The sequence below is a fragment of the Nymphaea colorata genome, chromosome 10 (assembly GCF_008831285.2).
Source record: "Nymphaea colorata isolate Beijing-Zhang1983 chromosome 10, ASM883128v2, whole genome shotgun sequence".
NCBI classification, from domain to species: Eukaryota; Viridiplantae; Streptophyta; class Magnoliopsida; order Nymphaeales; family Nymphaeaceae; genus Nymphaea; species Nymphaea colorata.
The window spans coordinates 19721087-19732737 of NC_045147.1; positions in this window are offsets into that span (position 1 = coordinate 19721087).

An 11651-nucleotide genomic window follows, 5' to 3' on the forward strand; every position below is an offset into this window, starting at 1 on the left:
TGTAGAAATGATCCATACTAGGCTGCTACAAAAGTTTTTTTTTTCACAAAACACGTTTGTTTTGTATATTTTGAACCTCCTAAGTCAAAGATGGTTGTGCCTATTAAGATGAAGAGAAAAAACTAAGAAATGGGCATCACAAGTGTTATACGTCTAAAGTCTATCTGAAAAAAGTTAAGCGGGGGACTAATGAAATTGTTCAGAGAGGCAAAGTCTCTTTCAATCATTTTATCAATCGGTTGTTATGCACACCATATTTCCTATCCAGAACGGTCGTTGGTAGGAATTTGGCAAGGAGGCGGCATTGGTATGTCAGACTTTTTCTTTTTCTCCTTCTCTGAGGCTGAATGGTGAAGAACACAGAAAAGAAAATATACATACGTAGGCATAAGTGGAAGAGGGCACATATGTATTTTTTAAAATTTTATATAAAAGCTTAAATTTATTTTTCAAAATTTTTACATGGGTCGGAATAAAACTTTTAAAATGTGAACATTGAAATTTTTATTTTTCAAATAAGGGGGTGCTATAGTGACGCTCGAAAACCAGGTTTTGAAAGCAAAACCAAGTATTGGTTTCAAAACCCGGTTTTTTGAGTTTGAAGAAAACCCAGTTTTGACAAAAACTGGTTTTGTAAAATGATGTAAAGAACCTGATCCCCTTTAGTTTTTCAAAAACCAGGTTTTCAATGTGCCAACCAGTCAAAAAAAAAAAAAGAAAAGAAATTTAAGACTCATTAAATAATTTGGTTTATATCAAACGTAATGTTTACAAAACTGGATTAAAAGAGAGTAGCCATGGCCCCTGTCGGCTCCCCCCGACTCGGCGATACGTGAAGTCAAGTGCGGTGCGCCATGGAAATAGCTGGCTAGAAGGGAAAAGTCGAGAGCGAGACTCCTGAAAATGGAGGCAGATGGAGAAAGGATATTTGGCTTCCGACTATTTCGCTCATGTCTACTTGATCTAACCAGGGCGTCAGCATCCCAACTTTTTCCGAGCTACTTTCGTTTTTAGGATGTTGGCATATTTGTCGGGGAGTTCTAAGGACAAAGATCATAATCTTGGATTTCAAATTTTATTAGAAAGTTAATCACATAATTTGAAGAGACAAAAATTTCTTTTAATCGCTTCCATTTTGTTTACAGTTTCAAACTTGGGCTGAATGTTTTCTGACAAATTAGTTACAATCTAAGAAGTCCCAGTAATTTGATTGGTGAAAAATTTCAGCTGCCTTTTAGTGATGTAAATTCATCGGATATATGTTTCTCGATCTGATTCCAGAACTGTTTAACTGGATCCATAAAAAAGATTAGGACCCAACGAACACAGGTTTGATCCAATTGCGTATCAAAGACGGAGATTCTGGTTGTTGGACCAGTTCCAATCGAACAACAAAAGTATTATCTTATATTGCTTTCAATTGGAGTAAATTCGATTGACCACAATCCAAACAATTTTCTTCTTCATTTGCGAGTGCCTCCTAAAATTGTAAAGTAACCCTTCGATGTCGCTACTGATAAGCCAAAAAGATTCTTTTCCCTGAAAGGAAAAGAAAATATTAGCAAACTCTCTTCACTTGCTGGGGGAAGGAAGAGCCACATGGTAATGTCCATATAAACAGTTCCGAAAGCGCAAAATAATTTTGAGATGTAAAATCTATCTCAAAAATTTTAACAAACAATTGTTATGCACACTTTAAGTGGTTAGATTTCACATAACAGCACTATCCTCATTTGAAGACCGATGAAATCTGAATGTCATTCTTGAAATTTCTTGCTCACCCAATCAAAGCTGATAAAACCCAGAATACACGAAGAAAATGAGAAATTTGAATACCAAGAGGAGGAGAGGTCAGATCGAACTCTTCGAGGAAAAAGCCTGAACTCAGGAAAGTGGATCTCGATGGCCAGTCGTTGCAGACGGGAACATAATTTCCAGATTCCAAGCGACAATCGACACATGCGGACATTGTTTGGCTATGCAAAATGATCGGTGGAATTAGAAGGCCAAAGAAGATGGCCTCCTGATCATGGCGGCAGACCGAGAGCGATTTGGCTGCCGACTGTTTCACCCACGCACGCTTGATTTGGAGGGGGCGTCTGGATTTTTTAAGTTCACTCACATTCCGTCTTCTACATGAGTGCCCTCTCTTCATCCTCCTCATTAGTAGCTCACTTGTCCAACCAAATCGATCGAAGACAACACCACCCTCTGATCGTGTCTAGCTGATCATGGGATATCGTGCTCCTCCATCTCCTCTTTCCAGCTTTTCACCAAAGTCGCCATGGGATATTTATATTACAACAATTTAAGCGGTTCACTCCCTCGTATTGAAAATGGGGAGTTGGACTCTCCTATAACAAGTTGGATGGGCATATTCCTTCTTCCATATATTATAGGTAGCTTGTCTCATCTCGAAGATCTGAATCTTGGAGGGAATAGGTTTAACGGTATCGTCCATCTCTCCTTATTTGATAAATTAAAAAGAGCATTTCATATTTATCTTTTTCTAATAACAAATTGTTTGTTAAATTGCCCCAAGTTGTTGACCTTGACAGCCTTAGCTACAATTTTTTTGGCGTCTGAAAAGGTTAGTATTAAAGCCCTGCAACATTGACGGGGAGTTTCCATGGATCCTCCAAAATGGAAAGGGCCTTGAAGTCTTAAACCTCTCGGGCAATAATATCAGCAGGAAAGTGCCGGCACGGGTGTGGGAACTACCGCACCTTGAAAGATTATCTATTTCTGATAACAAGCTCAAAGGTTTCGAGGAAGCGAGCAACATTAGTGGTTTGGTGAATTTGGACATTGACACGAGTTCCAAAGGTAGGTTTCCATCCAAGAGATCATCTAAGATGATTTCAGCAATTTGGCAATTGGGTATGTCAAATTATAATGATATTAGAAGTGTAATGCAGCAAACTCTCTTCTGCAATATGTTTGAACAGGCTTTTCTAGATCCATCATAAAACAACATCACAAGTACCATACAAGAATGCATGACCAACTTAACTAGGTTATTGTCTTATTGATCTTGGACCTCAGCAAGAACTGACTTCAGGGACTGATTCCAAGAGGGCAGGGCTCATTTGTGGTTCCCACATTTTGGTAGTTAAATTGTGTCAATATGGCGCTGGTGCTGCACTGACACGCACCCCAATGACATCTTTTTTTTATGAGAGTTCAAAATATTTTCCATTTTTTTCTTCTCTTTGTCTTTTTTCTTTATGTATAGTAATAAAAGTAAAAAGAAATGACAAATTAAACTAAAAAACAAGCTAAAATTATATATATATTATGAATACATCCAATTATACATATAAAATAAATATATTATCTATATACACCCTCGCCGTACCCTCGCACCCAAATTTTTTGGGATACGTTGCGACCACTTGCATCCGCACCCACACCAGCACTCACACCCCACACTCATGTGACATAAGAACAAATTGGTTGGCAGGTTGCAGGATTACGAGATGTCTTTCCAACTGAGTCAATTGGAATCCATAAATTTGTGTGGGGAATGAGTTGATTGATGTTTTTGCCATTTAGAGCACTTGCGCGTGTTGGTGCTACGTTCTAATAAATTGCATGGCTCCATTGAGTTCCCCTTTTTCTGGTCATATGTTCTCCTCGTTAAGAATCCTTCACCCGGAAACCGGCTGAAAGGATGTCTTGCCCCAAGGCTTCTTCAAAATTTTCCTCCATGAAGAGGAAGAGGATGGAATTGAAGGCTACGTCACGGTATGGTGGATGCAAATTATATCTACCTTTAGTTACCATTGAGCTGAGCTCGAGCTTCTCTACCCAAGCATGAGTACTCCCGCTCAAGCCTAACGTTACTCGACTCAAGTTTGAGCACTCTAATGTCAGTTTCACACAACTTAGCTCTGTTTAAAATTTTTCAGAATTACAGCGATTGAGGCAGATTAATGAAACGCTAGAATGATTGGAGCAAATTTATGGATTGTACTACTACTGGTTATGATTGAAATATATTTATTATAGACCACCAACTAAAACATGTATACTTTTATTTGGGACAAATTCATAGAACACTAGCATAGCATCCATGCTGTCAAAATGATCTCTGCTAAAAAGGAAAATTCGAGAGTGAGATTCCTGAAAATGGAAGAGGCAGATGGAGAAAGAATATTTGGCTTCCGACTATTTCGCTCATGTCTACTTGATTTAACCAGCGCGTCAGCATCCCAACTTTTTCCGACCTACCTTCGTTTTTGAAAGATGTGGTCTTATTTGTCTGGGAATTATGAGGTCAAAAATCATAATCTTGGATTTCAATTTTTTTTAGAAAGTGAACCATATAATTTGAAGAGACAAAAATTTCTTTTAATCGCTTCCATTTTGTTTACAGTATCAAACTTGGGCTGAACGTTTTCCGACAAATTAGGTAAAATGTCAGAAGTGCGAGCAATTTGATTGGTGAAAATTTTCAACTGCCTTTTAGTGATGTAAATTAATCGGATATATATTTCTCGATCTGATTCCAGAATTGTTTAACTGGATCAAAAAAAAAAATTAGGACCCGATTGCTGAGCGAACACATATTCTTATGTTCTGTAATAATAAAGGACCAGATAAGGATCTCATTAATTTTAAAAAAAAAATTCATTGAAAGTGAACTTTTTTTTTTATTTTTTTATTTTTATGTATTGGCACATAGAAGGTTATTCCTATCAGACCCAGGAAGGATATTAGATAACACATCTTTGATCTTGCGAAAGGATAGCAAAATTTTGATCATTTCATCAGATGTTAGTATCAAGAAATGTTTTTTTCCTCCTCTCCAACCTAACCATGTGTCCTACAAACACCTGCTTTAATCAGTTGTTTGTGGTTTGTTTTTGTAGTTAGGGAACTTCTTGTTCCTAAATTTTGTTATATATTTTCATTTTTTTGTGGTGGAACTCCTTGATTTGTCTGGCAAGAAGGGATTAAAAAAAGGTAACAGTGACAAGAAAAGAGAACCAACTGCAAAGAAATTAAATGGCAAATTTGATGATCAGAGAGGGACCTCAACATCTCTCTCTTTAGAAATTTTAGCGGTCAACTGACCGGAACAGAATTTGAAGACGGTGCAAAGAAGGCCGCCTGATAAGGAGGCAGATCCATGGGGATTTTGACTGCCGACTGTTTCACTTATGCCGCTTGATTTAGAGAGTGCGTCTGAATTCGAACCCAATTGTCTGTCATCCCTGAGTATGAATTTCTTAGACCTTTCTTTCTCCCCCCTTTCGCAACACGGGAATCGGAATTACACAGAGTTTTAGGCCACCATCTCACGGTACGATTAGAAACAGAGCCAGAAAATTCTCTAGGTATAAAATTTTGAAATTTAAGGGGCACCCACATGTAAATAAAAAAAAAATGCTCAAAAAATATCAATGTAGAATTAAGAATTTTTTTGGGTTCAGTGTGGGCAATTGACCACACGTAGCCCACACCGGACAATGCCCCGGCGGTAGGAATTCCAATCTGATGTATACTATGGAGGATTTATTTACTTGTTAGGCTGCTAGTGAGTAAGAAGGGCATGTTCCACCCGGCTATTTCATGTTTGCTTTTCAAATATTTTATGTGTTAATGTTTTCCAAATGCATCACAGCTTGTGAAAGAATACATTTCGTTTCCGTCGTTAGAGAGAAAAACAGAGTACCTGGTAATAAATTGACAGTCCTATCAGATGTCCCTAGTCATAGGACACTTGCAGTGAATGCAGTAACTTGATATTTCTCACAACCACTCATCATGAAGCAACTTAGAAAAAAGAGCTTCTTTTGTTTTTCGAAAACTTTAGTATGTTTTCTTGTAATATGTTCCATTTTTTATATTTAAATTGTGATTTGTATGCTACCCATTAGCTAAGGCAAGTTGTAAAATAATCCTATGTATGAAATTAGGTTAAGAGATTGTTTCATAATTTTGCAAATATTGTGTGTCCAATAACATGCTTAATGGTTTTGAGGAAGCAGTTAATCTTACTGGTTCGATGGAGATAGATGTTGACTCGAGTTCCAAATATAAATTTCCATCAAAGAGACCCTTGAAGAAGATCTCATCAATACAACATTTGGATATGTCGGACAATATCATTAGAGGAGCAATCCCATCAACAGTCTTCTGCAATATGTTTGATATGCAATCTCTATACTTATCAAGGAACAACCTGACTGGTGTCATACCGGATTGCATGACCAACTTGACCATGGTATCGATCTTGAACCTCAGGGAGAATCAACTTCACGGAGAGATCCCAAGAGGGATCGTTTGTGGTTGCCACATTTCTGGAGCAGTTGAACTGAAGGGCAATCGATTAACTGGTGAGATAGCACGGTTTCTTTATAACTGTAGCAGTGACCTCTTGGCCCTTGACCTGTCGGGTAATAGACTCACGGTTAGCCCAATCCCAGGAGACCTCAACATCAGCTGTGCTACATCCTTGAGAGTGCTCAATCTAAACGACAACAAGCTGGTTGGTAAGATTCCAAGATCTCTTTCTAACTGCGGCCATCTAGAGATTATAAATTTGGGTGAGAATCAGTTCAGTGGAGGGATTCCAGAAGAGATAGGTGAACTAAAGGGGCTTTATTTGTTAAACTTGTCATGGAACAGCCTGGACGGTCCTATACCAAGGTCAGTTAGGAAACTTGGAAAAGATAAAAGACATTGGACCTTTCTCACAATCATTTATCAGGAAGTATACCAGAAGAGCTGACAAATGACACATTTCTCTCTGTGTTGGACCTGTCACACAACAATCTTCAAGGGAGAATCCCACAAGGCAAACAATTTAACACATTGGATGCTACTTCATTTGATTGGAATCGAGGGCTTTGTGGGCCACCGTTAGGAATCTCATGCCCAAGCAATGGGCCACCACCAGTAATCTCACAGTCAAGTGACGGCATTGGCTCTCAAGACTCCATTAATAGTATTAAAGAAAAGGCTCGAAATTCCTACTGTGAGGACGCAGCAGTAGAGTTTGGTTTCGTATTGGGTGTCTCAACAATCATACTACCAATCTTGTTTATTGAAAGATTGAGGAGCTGGTACAAGAATTGTGTGGATAAAGCACTTGAGGTGTTAATATTCCTGCCATATCATGGTTCGATCTCGTCTGGGGCATAACATGTTTTGTTTTCATTGCAGACTTGCATTCTATAACGGATTTACTTGTTAAGCTACTTGTGAGTGAGACGGGTGAGTTCTACCCTGCTATTTCATGTTTGCTTTTCAAATATGTATTTTACGTGTTATGTTTTCCTAACGCATCACTTGTACAAGAATACAGTTCCGTTTCCCTCGTTGGAGAGAAAATCTGGGTACCTGGTATTAACAAGCTTGTGCAAGAAGGGTTCGTCGATGAATGAACCTTTAGGCATCTAACTGATGGTACAATCAGTGCTGAATGATATGCAAGCATCCTAGAGTAAAGGCTTTAAAAGGTAAAGGTGCTTTAGAATTTTCAGACCACTACTGGATGGGTGGATTAAAGGGGCTTTATTCTTTGAACTTAACCTAAATTAATAGTCAACCACTTATCATGAATTGTGATTTCTTGTAATATGTTCCTTTTTTTATATAAATTGTGATTTGTAAGATCCATTAGCTAAGGCAAGTCGTAAAACATTCCAATGTATGAAATTATGTTCAGAGATTGTATCATAATTTTGCAAATCTCGTGCGCAAGCAATACCAGTGGCAGTACTCAAGACTCCTATGGCCTTAAAGAAAAGGCTCGAGGTGAATGCTTGGAGCATTTAGCAGCAGGGCTCGGCTTTACAATTGGTTAATTTTTTGACACACACTGCCCACCTTGTTAAGTGAAAAAATGGAGAACTGGTTTTTGGATTCGTGCGTACACTGGACAGGGCACCACTCGAGGCATTCATATTCCTAGCACGCCACTGATTTTGTGAAATATGTACGATGCTTTTGTTTTTGCTGGAGTTTTGCCTATTAGTGAAAGGTGAGCCCTGCCGGACTGTTGTTTTCATATTGTTTGCCTATCAATTTCAGCTATTATGCTTTTCTGATGCATCAATTTTCCGGAATGAATGTTGTTTGGGAGAAAATTAGTGTGCCTGCTAATAAAGAGATGCATGAGTGTCCAATTCTTGTTGATGAATGAACCTCAAGCTTTGCACAGTAAATATGTACTAGATTCTGATGATACGCAAAAACATAGTATTGGAGCTTTCATTTATTTTTCTAAAACTAGCGTTTTCATAGTATGTGTTCATTTTTTGATACAAGCTGCGGCAGTAATACTCATTGGCAAAAAGAAAGTTGTAGAATATCGCTACCCAAGAGATGACCTTTTATGATGTAAATCACTTACATTAGCGTTTCCTGCCAGGTTTCTGCTTTTCTGAACTCATCATCCACCTATTTCATCACCTCAAATAAATCAGCCAACAAAAGTTGCCAAAGGTCGGATATATCCGGTGACCAACTAGTCACATTAAGATTTATATCACCAACTAGTCGTATTTGGATTTAATATTCCGTTTTGCAATCGAGTCCAAACCTGAGTACGAGACGCAACAATAATCCAACAAATATCCGACCAGGACGCAGAAAATATCGGATCTTATGTTGTGGGTTCTGGATTTAGCGTTTAAAGATCCAACCCAATCACGTGACTGTTCACCAATTCATGACCAACTGTAGGAACCTAGGGAAATCTAATCCAAGTGAATTGGAGAGATGGAATATGCTGGATTTACTGAAGAAAGAGGCCTCTCGTAATGCCGTGGAACAAAAATCTGCAGCTGCTTTGAAAACTTTCATAAATCCGAAACAATACCGAAATTAATGCGGGGCAGTGTATAGAGGAGAAATTACTTCAAGAAACAGGAAAAAATGCCAGGGCGTTAATCCTTTCAAAACAGTCGACCGAGAAAAACCAAATGATCAAGGAACGCCAAAATAAATGACAATCATAATCTTGATAAGATTTTCCTAGAGCCAAATGAAAAATACACGATTCTGCAGCCATGGCTGAGGTGCGTCTTCGCAAATCTTCTGCAGTTTATCAAGAAAAAAACACGGAAGATTTGCAAGGACTTTTAAATTGATTATCATACCGCACCTAGAGTTTGCAATATCCAATCAATATGATCCCTCTGCAATAACCTCACCAGCAGAAGTAATAAGAAGGGGAAAAAATGACAAATTAGAAAGGCGTGCTTGTTAAGTTTTGCAATCTAAACGAATATTGATTCCCCCTGTTAAGTTGAGGAGGAAAATTAAACTGATTGAAAAAGGGTTCAAGCGCATGCAGTGATTCAAGCGAGAACCTGATTATTTAGTTGGATCTTCTTGTGTCTTTCGTGTGGTATGAACCTCACAATATTAAGAATTTTTTTATTTATTAAATATTTAACAATATTTTTAATTTAATAGAAGGTATTTCAAAAAAGGTCGATGAGTATCGGCGAACACAGCGACAAACCGAACCGACTATGAGAACGAAGGCGATCACAGCGAAGGTTTGATGACAATGATGGAGAGAAAAAAAAAGGTATTGGGTGGCTTGGCAAATAGAACATTTTGTGTGTGTTTTATGAATCGACCTCCAAGTATGAGGCAAATTCATGTACATCTAATTCTAGTGTTTAATGAATCTTCCTCAGATTTTGTCCTAAAATCATTGAATACAAATATAGTGCCCTTGAAACATGTTCATGTTAAAAGAAAAATCAGCCCAAGTGTTCCTATAGAGGTCTTATTTGCTGTTACTCTGACTAAAACTTGGTTGGATGCGAGTGTAATAAATTGGATCTAGTTTAGGTTTGGATAAGAAACAAAAATCAGGTTATATTCAGGTCTGAATGAAAAATCCAATTTTAATTTGGTTAACCAATTTTCTCCCACAAAACATGCTTGTTGTACGTATAATTTTCAAGGAATCCAGGCATCGACCAACATTTTGCATGGTTCCCAGATCGAGATCCAGCATGCATTTAATCGGGTCAATTCAGAAGATGATTCAAATTGGACTCCAATTGTATTGTTTTGGACGGAGTGAATCTATCCGAAGCTTTTAAGACAATGACCTGGATGTTAAGTGACGCCCATCTTCTAAAGGGAATGAGAAATTAAAAAGTGCCGCCGACATTTACCAGCAATACTGTTTAAGTTTGATATTCTCAATCTTGGAGTTTAAACCTTCCATTTCAAATCCGGATTATCTCTGGTTTTGGGAGGTGATGATATTTGTCTGTAGTGGTGAGGACAAAATTTAATCTTGCGTTTCATATTTTAACAGAAAATCAAACATATTGTTCGAAAAAAAAAACAGAAAAAGAGATTTACTTTGAATGGTGAACAACGAAATATCACCCATTTATAGTTTCAGCCAATTTTAACATCTCGATGTATCAAACAATAGCTTCAAGGGATCTCACGCCAACATACTGTTAACATTAATATCTTTCAACGCATCATAATTTAATTGGATTTCTGAAAAATCAGACATAGATGTGCAAAATATCGATAGTAGTGCCATGTCGTTTTCACCACCAATAAAACACACTGGCGTACAGGCCACTGTTGCATATCCTTATGCCTACCTTTTTTTTTTCAATTAAAAAATTTTCAAATTATTTTAAATATATTCGAAAATTTAAAAAAATTGAACAATAAACTTATGCGGGTTTTACACCCATATGATGTGTATCGGCTCATGTGGGCCGATGTTAACAACAAAAATAGAAGTGCGACCGCTTAAATTTGAAGTTAAAACAAAGTACGTTCTAAACGATATTGTTCTTTCTTTTTTAATAACAAAATTGGATCAAACCCAGATTGGGATCGATTCTCAACATCGGGTTGATATTCATCTCCACCTTCATTTCATACCGTTCTTATGGGCGAGTTGGATTGAACTTTCGCCTTTATATTCCTAATCCTTTTTTTTTGTTTATTCATTTTGCTCTTTTGTTGAAACGTATATCGGCGGCCGATGCGTTCAGATTATTTAATTCATACTGTTGGGTGGCACAAATTTAGATTGACTTTTATCAATTTAATGTATATCAATTTAGACTCTCCATCAGGATTATGCACCTTAGGTGTTTGCAAGTACAGTCATTTTGCTTGGACTTGGAGAATTAAACACAAATTGAGATCATATTGTTGGGTGCCCATCTTTACGCAAGACTTCAAGGCGAGTCCCTCCCTCCCTTCCTGTTCACAAACACAGTTGGGTTGCTATACGTGCATATATGTGATCAAAGCATTGTGGATCGAGAGCCTGTAGCCTCAACCAATATTGGCGGAAAAAAAGGTTAGCTGTTTGGTTGAATGCTATTAACTATGAAAATCTTAACTCACTATCCTCGGTGGTTGGGCTTAGCAGACTTTTCAGCACCGTAACATGGACGCCCTAGCTGTTCCCCAACCCCTCCTTATCTTCAAAATAATGTCTTACATTTAATAGAGTCAAGGTTTATAGTTGCATAGTTGGTCCAATGCTATTAATGAAAATCGTAATTGGCAGCAACGTCAGACGCACATAATTTTTGGGACAAACTCCAAAATTTGCAACTCTATCCAGTCCTTTATTTAAACCCCCTTGTCCTCATCCTCCTCATTTCCAACTCATTTGATCAACCAAGACA